The sequence below is a fragment of the Castor canadensis genome, chromosome 2 (genome assembly GCF_047511655.1).
Source record: "Castor canadensis chromosome 2, mCasCan1.hap1v2, whole genome shotgun sequence".
In the NCBI taxonomy this organism is placed as follows: Eukaryota; Metazoa; Chordata; class Mammalia; order Rodentia; family Castoridae; genus Castor; species Castor canadensis.
The window spans coordinates 72,222,489-72,234,367 of NC_133387.1; the positions used below are offsets into that span (position 1 = coordinate 72,222,489).

At 35.9% G+C, this 11,879-nt stretch overlaps 1 protein-coding gene across 6 annotated transcripts in view; it reads right to left on the bottom strand.

Annotated features, from left to right (window-relative positions):
• Immp2l (inner mitochondrial membrane peptidase subunit 2) overlaps positions 1-11,879 on the bottom strand; it is a 930,480-nt gene that overhangs the window by 757,639 nt on the left and 160,962 nt on the right. The window lies entirely within an intron of this gene.

The following is an 11,879-nucleotide window of genomic DNA, read 5'->3' on the forward strand; positions in this document are numbered from 1 at the left end:
CATGTTTATTGCGGCACTATTCACAATAGCCAAGTTATGGAAACAGCCAAGATGCCCCAGCACTGACAAATGGATTAAGAAAATGTGGTATCTATACACAATGGAATTTTATGCAGCCATGAAGAAGAACAAAATGTTATCATTCGCTGGTAAATGGATGGAATAGGAGAACATCATTCTGAGTGAGGTTAGCCTGGCCCAAAAGACCAAAAATCGTATGTTCTCCCTCATATGTGGACATTAGATCAAGGGCAAACACAATAAGGGGATTGGACTATGAGCACATGATAAAAGCGAGAGCACACAAGGGAGGGGTGAGGATAGGTAAGACACCTAAAAAACTAGCTAGCATTTGTTGCCCTTAACGCAGAGAAACTAAAGCAGATACCTTAAAAGCAACTGAGGCCAATAGGAAAAGGGGACCAGGTACTAGAGAAAAGGTTAGATCAAAAAGAATTAACCTAGAAGGTAACACACACTCACAGGAAATCAATGTGAGTCAATGCCCTGTATAGCTATCCTTATCTCAACCAGCAAAACCCCTTGTTCCTTCCTATTATTGCTTATACTCTCTCTACAACAAAATTAGAGATAAGGGCAAAATAGTTTCTGCTGGGTATTGAGGGGGGGGAGCGGGAGGGGGTGGAGTGGGTGGTAAGGGAGGGGGTGGGGGCAGGGGGGAGAAATGAACCAAGCCTTGTATGCACATATGAATAATAAAAGAAAAATGAAAATAAAATAAAATAAAATAAAACATTGATATCTAAATGGTTAACATATAAATAAATAAATAAATAAAAATATACAAAAAAAAAAACTTAGCAAGTCAGAAATCATTGAGGACCTTCATGAAGGTGTTCCCAGTAATAGGAAGAAGCAAGATTCCAGAAAGCCTAAGAACAATGGGGAAGAAAGGAAACAGAAAGGTCACATATAAGCAACAGTTTATGAAACCTTATTTCTGGTTAAAAGAATAAAAAAAGTAAAAAGCACAGAATGAAGGAACAGTTGAAGGTGTTCTCATAGTTTTTTTTTTTCCATAGGAGAGACCTGAGTATGTTCAAAGGCTGAGAAAAGTAGTGCAGAGAGGCTACAGGCAAGAAATGGAATAACTAATGGAGTAAACGCCTGAGAGAAGAGACTCAGAACACAGTTGGACAGGCAACTCTGAACAAGAGAGCATCTCTTTCTATAGAAACAGAGGGAACATGGCTAAAGAAGCCACAAGAACTACAGATGCAGGAAAGAACTCTAGCTCCTGTATTCAAATCTTACACAAGTTATACATTAATAAACAGGCACCTTGATTAATGGTAACTGTAAATGTGGTTCCACAATTCCAAAGATTTTATTAATTTTTACAGCAAATGTTCTAAAGCCAAGTGCATAGGTTTATTAAGGTAAGGAAAAGTCATCTTCAATCTATTCCATAGCCAATGCCTTACTATGATGTAATATAAAAAACCTATGAGAACTGATTGTCAATACTCATAAAGAAGAATGGATGGGAAAAGCGCAGTCTAGAATATCTGGGGACCAGGAACCCTTATGTCCCTCTAAGATTTCTACCTGTGTACAACTGAAGTGGAAAGTATGAGAGAGAGCTCCCTTCCTCTGCATAATCCCTAACTAACACCTTCTGAAAACAAGAATCCCAGTTGTCACATGTAGTCACAGTTTACACCTTTTGAATGGAGTTACTATACCTTCCAGATAAGAACCTAGATTCTCTCTACCTCCGCTGTTCCTATTTCTGCTACTGAAGTGGGAAGCATGCCTATTCAAGATCTGGTCCTCCAGGCAAAGCAGTCATGATCATTCTGTGTAATTTGAAAAAATCAGAAGGGCCAGTGTTGTAGATCAAGGGAGAACACTTGCCTAGCACAGGTGAGACCCTGGATTCTATGCTAGCATTGCAAAAACGAAAAATTCAGAGACCTAACCATCCTCACCTTCACTCCACTCCAGTTTTTCTACCTATGACCTGATAGGTGAGTAGAATTGAGCTGCACTGGTCTAAGAAGCCCAGTTAAGCCTACAAACCCAAGCCATATGGTTCAATGGGCCTCATTAAAAAGGACAGATATTGAGAACTATCAAGTATTTTTTTTCTAGCTATTAAGTAGCATTTTATTCCCCCATTATCTTTCATGCATTTTCATAAATAATTCTACCGTCCATAAACTCATAAAGCAGAAAGCATAAGTGAGGGATTCAAACATCAAAATCCCAATTTAAAACTTGAAAATCTGCATTGTTTGTCTCCTCTTTATTTTTCATTTTTCTTCTCAGTCTATCCGTTTGGAAACCCTCCCTCTTTCTAATATGCTCAAATCTGTATTTTACCTTCTCAAGGAAGCCTTTCATTTCAATATCACAAACTCATGTATGCTTTTGTCTTATTTATATCTCCATTAAGTACTTTGTTGGAATTAGTTATTTAACTGTCTTCCCCACTAAATCACATAGAGGCTGCTAAATTCAGCATGGCTTCTCCAGCCTTAAGCATCTTGCTAAAGTTGGTCCCTGATACATGTCACAATTCATCTTTCCGTCTCTAAAACTCCCATAGCATGTTATAGGGCAGCAGCAGTGGCAAGTAGCACAGTCCCTCTTTTTTTTGGAAGAAGGAAAAGAGATTCAAAAGGACTTTGCATTAGGAATAAATAATCTGAACTAATCTAACTGCCCAGACCAGAATTCAAGAAGCAATCTTTCGACTCTTCAGTCAATCACTGTTCATGTGGATTGGAGCTAAGGAATCTCTTAAGCATCAGGCAAAAAAAGAAGATCCTCAGACAGGTAAAAATGAGTCAGAATCAGTACATGGATCGGGGGCCAAAAAAGAGCCAACAGGTAGAATTTTTCTCCTTCATATCAGAAAGAGTATTTTAATACACTGCTTCAAACTGGATAAAGTAAAAAATACACAAATTGTACTTACTGAATACAGAATTTCTAACTTTATTAATAATGATGAGGTGGCTTATAAAGTACCTTACAGCATATAAAGTACTTCAAAATACTGTCACTTTACACTTGAGAAAATAAAGTCATAGAAAAATTTGATGAGTTCTGTAAGACTTCACTTGTCAACAAATATTAAACAAAAATCTACTATGTGCAATGCACTGGAACTGCAGCAGGCCTGGCCTCCTGGAGCTTTTTCTTGGGTGAGACAGATAATAAACAAAATAAGTAAATAAAATGTATGTCATGTCAAAATAGACATATGAGGAAATAAGGTGGGATGAGGAGTAAGTGGACAGTTTTGAATAATATAGCCAAAGAATGCTTCATTGACAAGATGATTTTTAGGCAAAAGATCCAAAAGGGAAGAAAAAGCGCTAAGTGGTTGTTATCTTCACATCATTTGTAACCATTGCTTATGCTCTTTTCATTATAATAATTTGCCTATAAAAGAGGAATTTGCTGAAAGTAGCAGGAGAAGCTTCAGGAACATTAGGAGACTAGTTCAAAAAATCCTACCCGGTCCCACACCACTATGGCAGGTGGGTCCCCAATCACACATTTAGAAACTCCAAGATGCCAAGTGGTAATTTTCATTGACAGGACTAGCAGTATGACTACAAATAGTAAAATACTATAAAGCTGTAGCTAGAGAATGTTTGATCTTTTTATTTTATTTTTAAAGCCAAATGTCCTAGGTGGAAACACTGTTTGAAAGAGGGGGAAGAGAGAAAGAGGGAATGGGAATATAATGGAGGAGGTGAAATTATTCAAGAAACATGGTACACATGCATAGAATTATCACAATGAAATCCCCTCATATTATTAATGTATTATAAATTAAATAAATATCCTATGTGTTTCATTATGGTTTCTATCACACAAAAGTCATTTTCATTCTACTGAGTTACTTGGCTATCACAAGACAAAAAAATGATATGTAATAAGAAGAGCTTACTAAGAAGAGGATGAAATGGTAAATATCTAGGCCTACAATGAGGTCACTGCCTTCATGTAAGGCATGATTCTTTCCAATAAATTATCTATACAGCTCAATTAATGACCAATTTGCCCCCTATCAATCAAAAGAAAAATGTGTTTCAGAAAGGTGGGTCGAAGAGCCAGATATGACCTACCAAATGCTCCATATGGTTAATAAAGAATCTAAGTAACCTCCTAGACAATAAGTTCATTTTGGCCAAGTAAATGACCTTTCTATAAATAATCTTTCCCTATATCCAGTTTGCCTAAGTCAATAATATGTTTTCTTTTTTTAGACTTATATATTCATTCACTCACTTCACTTATTGCTTTATTACAATAAGGCAAATACTTGTTTATGATAATTCCTATTTTGAAAATGGGGTATATGTGTATGTGTGGATGTACATAGACATATATCTACCTATCTACATATACACACAAACACACACACACAAACATATACCAATTATATCCATTGGCCCTATGTGATCTGTATTTGAGAATATTCCTAAGCATGTCAACTATTTAAATTCATGTGTATATGTCTATATATCTTGTTAGTGAATGTGTATAGAAGAAAAAAAGGCAGGCAGCAAGAAAGAAGGAATGGCATAAAAACCAACTAAAATTACAATAGGGAAGGACAGGAAAAATCACACAAAAGACTCATGAGAAATGTAAAAACATTTAAACAAAAAGAATGGTATGGGTCTTCACTTCTTGGGTATGCAATCAGTCACTGTACACAATTCTGTGTGCTTTCCGTGTTCTACTACATGAACACAGAAAAAAAAAAGCTATTGCCAAAACTATCTGTGCCATAAACTTATAGCTAACAAGTAATTATATTTTATCTGGCAAAGAAAATTGGACATAAAACAATGCACAAAAAAGTGAAGAACTGATACCCCTTTTCATAAGAAAGTCAAAAGAGATTGAACCAGGATAATGCCTTTCTCACCATCTATTACATTTAAATTTGATTTTGCTTTTTATATCACATAGTGCTTATTCAAAAATAGCAGAATATATAGCTATCTATATGTTGTCCTGCAAAAAGAAAAGAAAATACTACTATTTGTATTGCTCGTTCAAATACTAAGAATAAAAGAACTGTTTTCAGAAATGATGAGGTTGCTGAAGATAGCATTTATCCACTGGATTTGAGGCTTTCTTGTGACATAAAGTGCAGAGTACTTTGAGAGTGGTTACAGATGCAATGGCACAGAAAAGGCTTTTAACGATGGCTTATTTCCTGTGACCACCATGTTTTCATTCTAAATTATAACATCTCAAAGCGACAGATCCTTTAAAACTAGCTTTTAAACTAGCTTTCCATGGTATCATCACAAAATAAGAACACTTTGTTACTTGAAAATACTAGCACAATATTTTGGACTCAACAACTTTTCTCATTATGGCAAACCCATAAACAAGTCTCAACAAACATTGTTTTATCCCAATAGCTTTTGCTTATCAAGCTGCCAAAAAATAAATCCGAAGAAAAAAAGGGGAAAATTTGCCTTAACAATATAGATAGATTCTTATTCAGAAACTATCTTTAACATCAGGAATGGCTAACACATATCCTAATGCTATTATTATCTCCCAGAAAAGAATCCTAAACTAAGCACTAAAATTCTGTCACTCGTGGGGGAAAGGGAGGGGACAGAGGGAAGTGGGGAGAAATGACCCAAACATTGTATGCACATATGAATAAAAGAAATATAAATAAATAAAATAAAATAAAATTCTGTCACTCGTATCTCGAATATTTTAAAAAACTAAAATAATAAAGAATTATATTTCTTAGGATATAAGTTTTATGATATATTAACTTTTATAATATGTCCCAACCGTATCACATTTAGAGTCCATGCATAACTTTATATACAAAAGAAAATAATAATAGGTCTAGAAAACAAGAAGTATCTGTGTCTCTTCTCCTTAGCTGGGACTGAGTAGTTAACTGGCATGGGCAAAAAGGTCAGGACCAAATATTTAATAAGCTGCTTACGGCAGTGTGGGAAGGTCAAGAAGGTAACCCAAATGAGTATGAGACTTGTTACATACAAAGGACCAGATAAACAGATAAGTATATTGAGGATAATGTGAGTCAGGTTTTCCAATACTGGAGAAGTAATCTGCAAGTACAAAATTGTGGAGAAAGAATAAACATTGCTGATTGGAATTGAAATTATTAGAAATATGAGTGGGAACATATTTTTGGATCAATAAATGTACAGGTATGTACATACAACCCTATATTTCCTTGTTCACCAAAAAGATCTAGATGCAAAGACACCCAAAAGGAATGAGAATCCTTAGAACCCAAAGCTTGGTTTCTAAATATCATTCTCTAATAAAAGGAACCAGAAGTGCTTGGTAGCTCCAGGACCAAGGTAAGAAAAACGTAAGAGAAGAGTGGACCACCTTTTAACCTAATAAAGTGAGAATACAGCATCACTTCTTTGGTAATCCTGCCCAAAACACGTAATTTAAGCCTATTCATGAAGAAACAGCAGATAAACCCAGATAGAGAAACATAATTTGGCTATAATCTTCACAAATTTCAAGGTTATGAAAGACAAGTTCATACTAAAGAACAGTTCCAGATTGGAAGAAACAAAACAACGAGGATGACTAAATGAAAGGTTTGGATTCTGGACCTATCAGAACATCACTGGTGAATTATGAATGGAATCTGTGCAATATTTAGCAATATTCTATCAATATTAATTTCCTACTTTGTGTTATATTGATGTGATATAAGACAATGCCTTTTTAAAAAAAAAAAAAAGTCACTGAAGTACTAACAGAATACTGGGGCAAAATGTCTGCAACTTACTCTTCCATCCAAGTACTAACCAGGCCCGAGCCTGCTTAGCTTCTGAGATCAGATGAGATCGGGCACGTTCAGGGTCGTATGGCCGTAGACTGCAACACTCTCAAGTAAAAAAACAACTTTAAATAATAATGTACAGAGCAAGGCACCAGTGATTTACACCTGTAATTCTACCTGCTTAGGAGGCAGAGAACAGAGGATTACAATATAAGGCCAGTTCAGGCAAATAGTTCATGAGATCCTATCTTGAAAATATCCAACACTAAAAAGGTCTGGCAGAATGGCTCAAGTGGTAGAGCACCTGCCTAGCAAGTGTGAGGCTCTGAGGTCAAACCCCAGTACTGCCATAACAATGACAATAATCTGTAGATGTAAGGGGAGAGAGATAAAACAGAGAAGGGGAGGAAAAAGAGAATATGTATGACAAGGCAACTGTAATAAAATGTTAATAATAGGAATCTGAGTGAAAATGTTTGTAAATTCTTCTATTCTTACTATGTTTCTATAATGTTTTTTGTTTGTTGGTGGACTGGGGTTTGAAGTGAGGGATTCACTCTTGCAAAGCAGGTGCTCTATTGCTTAAGCCACACCTCCAGTCCATTTTGATCTAGTTATTTTGGAGATGGGGGTCCCACAAACTATTTGCCTGGGCTGGCCTCAAACTGTGATCCTCCTGATCTCCATCTCCAAGTAGTTAGGATTACAGGCACAATCCACCAGCATCCAGCCATTTATATAATGTTTGAATCATTGTAAAATGAAAAGGCTAGGGTTGGCAGAGTGCCTCAAATAGTAGAACGTCTGCCTAGAAAGCATGAGGGCCTAAGTTCAAACCCAAATACAACCCCTCCAAAAAAAGAAAGAAAAAAGGCTAAAAGGAAAAATGCTTTGAGGCTATGGCTTAAATACTAATATACCATTAGGAAAAACCTTTACATTCAATGAAGGGCCATAATTTCCTACAAATTTTGAAGAAGGAAAAAAATCACACTTGGGCTATAGGTAAAATACAAGCCTATGTAAGTTTAAAAGCGCTCAAATGAAACAAGAATGTTAAATGGTTTTTAACATCAACATGTCTAAAAAATGTAAACAGTTAATTCTTTTAAAACACTTGGCAGATTAAAAGTGAGATATACTGGGAAATTTATATATATTTATATTAATTAATGATAAAATTGCAGAAAGTCCCTGACAGTCATAAGAAAACTCATGGAGACAGAGATGCATCACCCAGATCCCCCCTTCAAGGAAAGACTAGCTCGCGCCCACATGTGTTGAATATGATCAGTAGGCAATGTCTAGGTCCAAAGTCATCAATATCTGCCACAGCTTCCCTGCCTTAGGCATTCTGGATCCTGTGACAGAGCAAGATAACCTGAGACAACTCTGTGAGTCACACTGTCCCCAAAGCCCCGACCCCCACCCGGGCGTGGCTGGAGCTTTTGTCCGGCCTGCATTGTAGCTTGGCTTCCCCTTGTGTTTAATCCCATCTTCCCATCTTTCCCCATTCATTTCCCTAAGGATGATCCACAGTATGTATCTTATAGCCAAACTCCAACTCATATCAACTTCCTGGGGAACCTAGCCTGCCACATACTTACCAAAAGTTGTTGTCTTGTGCCCACATGTATTACTAATGTGACTGAACAAAACATAACTCAATATAGGCACATTTTATAATTTTGCCTGTGAGTCATTAACTTTACTTACAAGACAGTGAAAAAATTTTTTTCAAGTGAATTCTATCTCTAACTCTCATCCATTTACTTTCTCATGCTGTGTGACAGAGGAATTGTACTTTCCCCTTTTCATGTTAGCCGAATATAAAAGATAATCATTGTTTAAACAACAAATTTCCTTCTTATAGTCCATTAGCTCCTGCTGCTTGCTCCTGTAGTAAAATTGAAATATAATGAAATGATTTCCATGGCAATAGATAATAATCTAGTAAATGTGAATTTCTGACTTAGCAACAAAGCAAAACAAGAGGAGCTTACGGGACTGCAGCAGAGCTAAATTTCAGATTCTATGTATTTTTTGCATCACAAAGACAGCACAAACAAATGCAAATACATATCACAGAAACTATACAGAGTAAAACTTTAATTATAGGATATATTTTAAAAGAAATTTCAATAATCAACTTATATCTCTCTACTGCCAAAATATATTCAACTAACAAAAATCTTACCTTATAAACTTGAGAAATCTTATAATTTTACCTGGAAGTCTATTATGTACTAATACTAATATATGCCATTATTTTCATTTTTAGTAATTATAAGGCTTTTGCAAATAATATTGAAATGAAAGAATGTCAAAAGTCTAAATCATCTGTAGAAAACAGGAATAGAGGAGCTGTAGAGTTTGTGAACAATGGTAGCAGATCTCTTGTTAAATACCCATTTCAACAATGCTTCTTCCACACCCAGGAAACAATCAGGCTCACGCCCTTGGACCGCTACTGCAAGTGCTCTTCTCCTTCATCCCTAAGCTACATACTCACCAAGAGTTGTTGTCTTGTGCCCACACTTATTACAAATGTTGTTACTGTAATTGTACAATTTAACTAAATTTCCAGAAACTCATGAAATATGAGTGCAAAAATGGAAAATTCGTGCACCTAAGAAAAATAAGTACAATGTTGTGTAAAGATTTTATAAAAATGAAAAACTAAAACTATGCACAAATTGGGTAAAGGCAATTTAATTACTATTGGTAATTAAAGAAAAATAATTCTAAATCTAGAAGGATTATAGACTCAGATTGCTTTGCAAATGTCTTGAATTTTTATTGTTTTTAATAAGTCAAACATTGTGTGTATGCTTTATACAAAAATCAGTATGTAAAACTTCAAACTTTTTAAAGTAAAAGGCCTTACCAGAAAAAAAAAAAAAGACAAATAATAAGCAAGAAAAGACTGAGTTCAATGAGACCAGATAGGATACTTTAACATACAGCAATACAATCCCGCCTCCCTTTTATCACCTCCACTCTCTAGATGGGATTACTGCCCTCTGCACTTTAAGATGACATTGAGCTCTTCATCTTCAACATGCACTTCTATAATTTTGAGCTAATTCTTCCTGTTGGCAGTGAAGGCCAAAAAACTGTTCTAAACTGTTTGCTTCAGTCTTCTTGCTCTACATATAAGAATTCTTCATTACTAACTTAAGTGTATTTGTATCCAACATACTACATCTACAAACTTACTGATTACTATCTGCTATCCAAGGTGAGCCTCAGACAAGAACTTTTCCTTGGTTCCAAAGTCACCCAAACAATTATTAAATTAATCACATATGTACATTTCCTGACCTCTGGAAATGTACAGGACTTACCATAAAAAGAATATCCTTGCCAAGGGCTTTGGGCATCCAATTTAACTACTTTTTATTCCATTGTCTTAACTTCCTTAGCTACTACTGACCTCACTTTCTATCAACATATAATATGCTTACCTCCCTGCTCCATATTCTTGGCCTTTAACTCAGTGTTTCTCCTAATTATATTTGAGCTGTTTTCACTCACTCCATTTCTGATCAAATAACAGATGTTTTCCTTTTGACACCAACAGGTTGTCCTAGAATTCAATTTGATACTAACAACCCAAAGTTACTATCAGTCTACGGCCATACCACCGTAAACGCGCCCAATCTCATCCAAAGTTAGTATCAGACTGTTCAGGTTAGAGGCTCAATACTATCAGACAGCCTCCTATTTCAGATGCCAATCACAAGCACTACATCTCAAGGTTACCCACACTTCTATCTGATCTGCTGAAAAGAAAAACGAAAAACCAACCTACAATTCCCCCAGGTTCAATAATTTGCTAGAAAGGCTAACTAAACTGTGGAAAACACTTTACCTTCTATTAATGATTTACTATAAAGGATACAAATGAACAACCAGATGAAGAATTATATACAGTGACATGGAGAGGGTCAGATGCACAAGTGTTTTCATCCATGTGGAGCTGGGGACACCATTCTCCCAGCATGCAGATGTGTTCCACCAACTGTGAAATTTTACAAATCCCACGGTTTAGTTTTTATGGAGGTTTCATTGCATAAACACAATTGATTAAATCTTTGGAAGTTGGGGACTAACACCATCTCTAGCTCCTGGACCCTCCTTGGGGTTGGAGGATGGAGCTAAAAGCTCCATTCTTCTAATCAAGGATGTGTGTTAAGCTTTGTGAGGACCTACCAAGAGTGGCCTCAGAACAAACGACAGTATTCTCTTGTCACTCGGAAAATTCCATGGGCATTATGAGCTCTGTGCCAGCAACACCAAGAGTATAATAGACGACAAAGATCAAATGTGTTCCTATGATACCACAATGCTTCCATCTTTTTCCTTTTTCTACTTTTCCGTGGACTACCTTATATGTAGTACCCTCGTCTCTACAATTGCTCTCCTTCCATTTCTCCTTCCCTCTCTTCCTTCTTCCTCAAGTTTGCACAAGAAAACAAGGAGAATTTAAATCATTACAATTTTTTCAATTACACTTAATCTCCTGCCTGTTCTACTCAGGGAGTACTTGCAGTCTACAAACTGCATCCTAGTAAGGGCTAGCCAATTTCAGAATCTCCCTAAGAAACATCATATCTATTTTTTAAGGCTCACTTTGTATGTACTTTTAAAATTCTCCGTACCACCATCCTACACTGCCAAGAGTACAAGCTATTGTGTAAAACTAGAAGTCAGCAGAATTACTTAAATTCTTGTCATGGATGCAAGAGTATAAGAAATACCCACATTTTTCTGGGAAAATTGAATATCCATATGTAAAACACAAAATCTATATTCCTATCTCTCACCTTGTATAAAAATCATTCAAAATGGATCAAACACCTCAACATAAGACACTGAAACTTTGAAACTACTAGAAGAAAACAGGAAAAATGCTTCAAGATATAGGTACAGGCAGCAATTTTCTGAATAGCACTGCAGTGGCTCAGAAAATAACAGCAGAATTAACAAGTAGAAATTCATCAAATCAAAAACCTTCTTTATATTAAAGGAAACAATTACCAGATAGAGAAACAACCTATAGCATGGGAGAAAATCATCA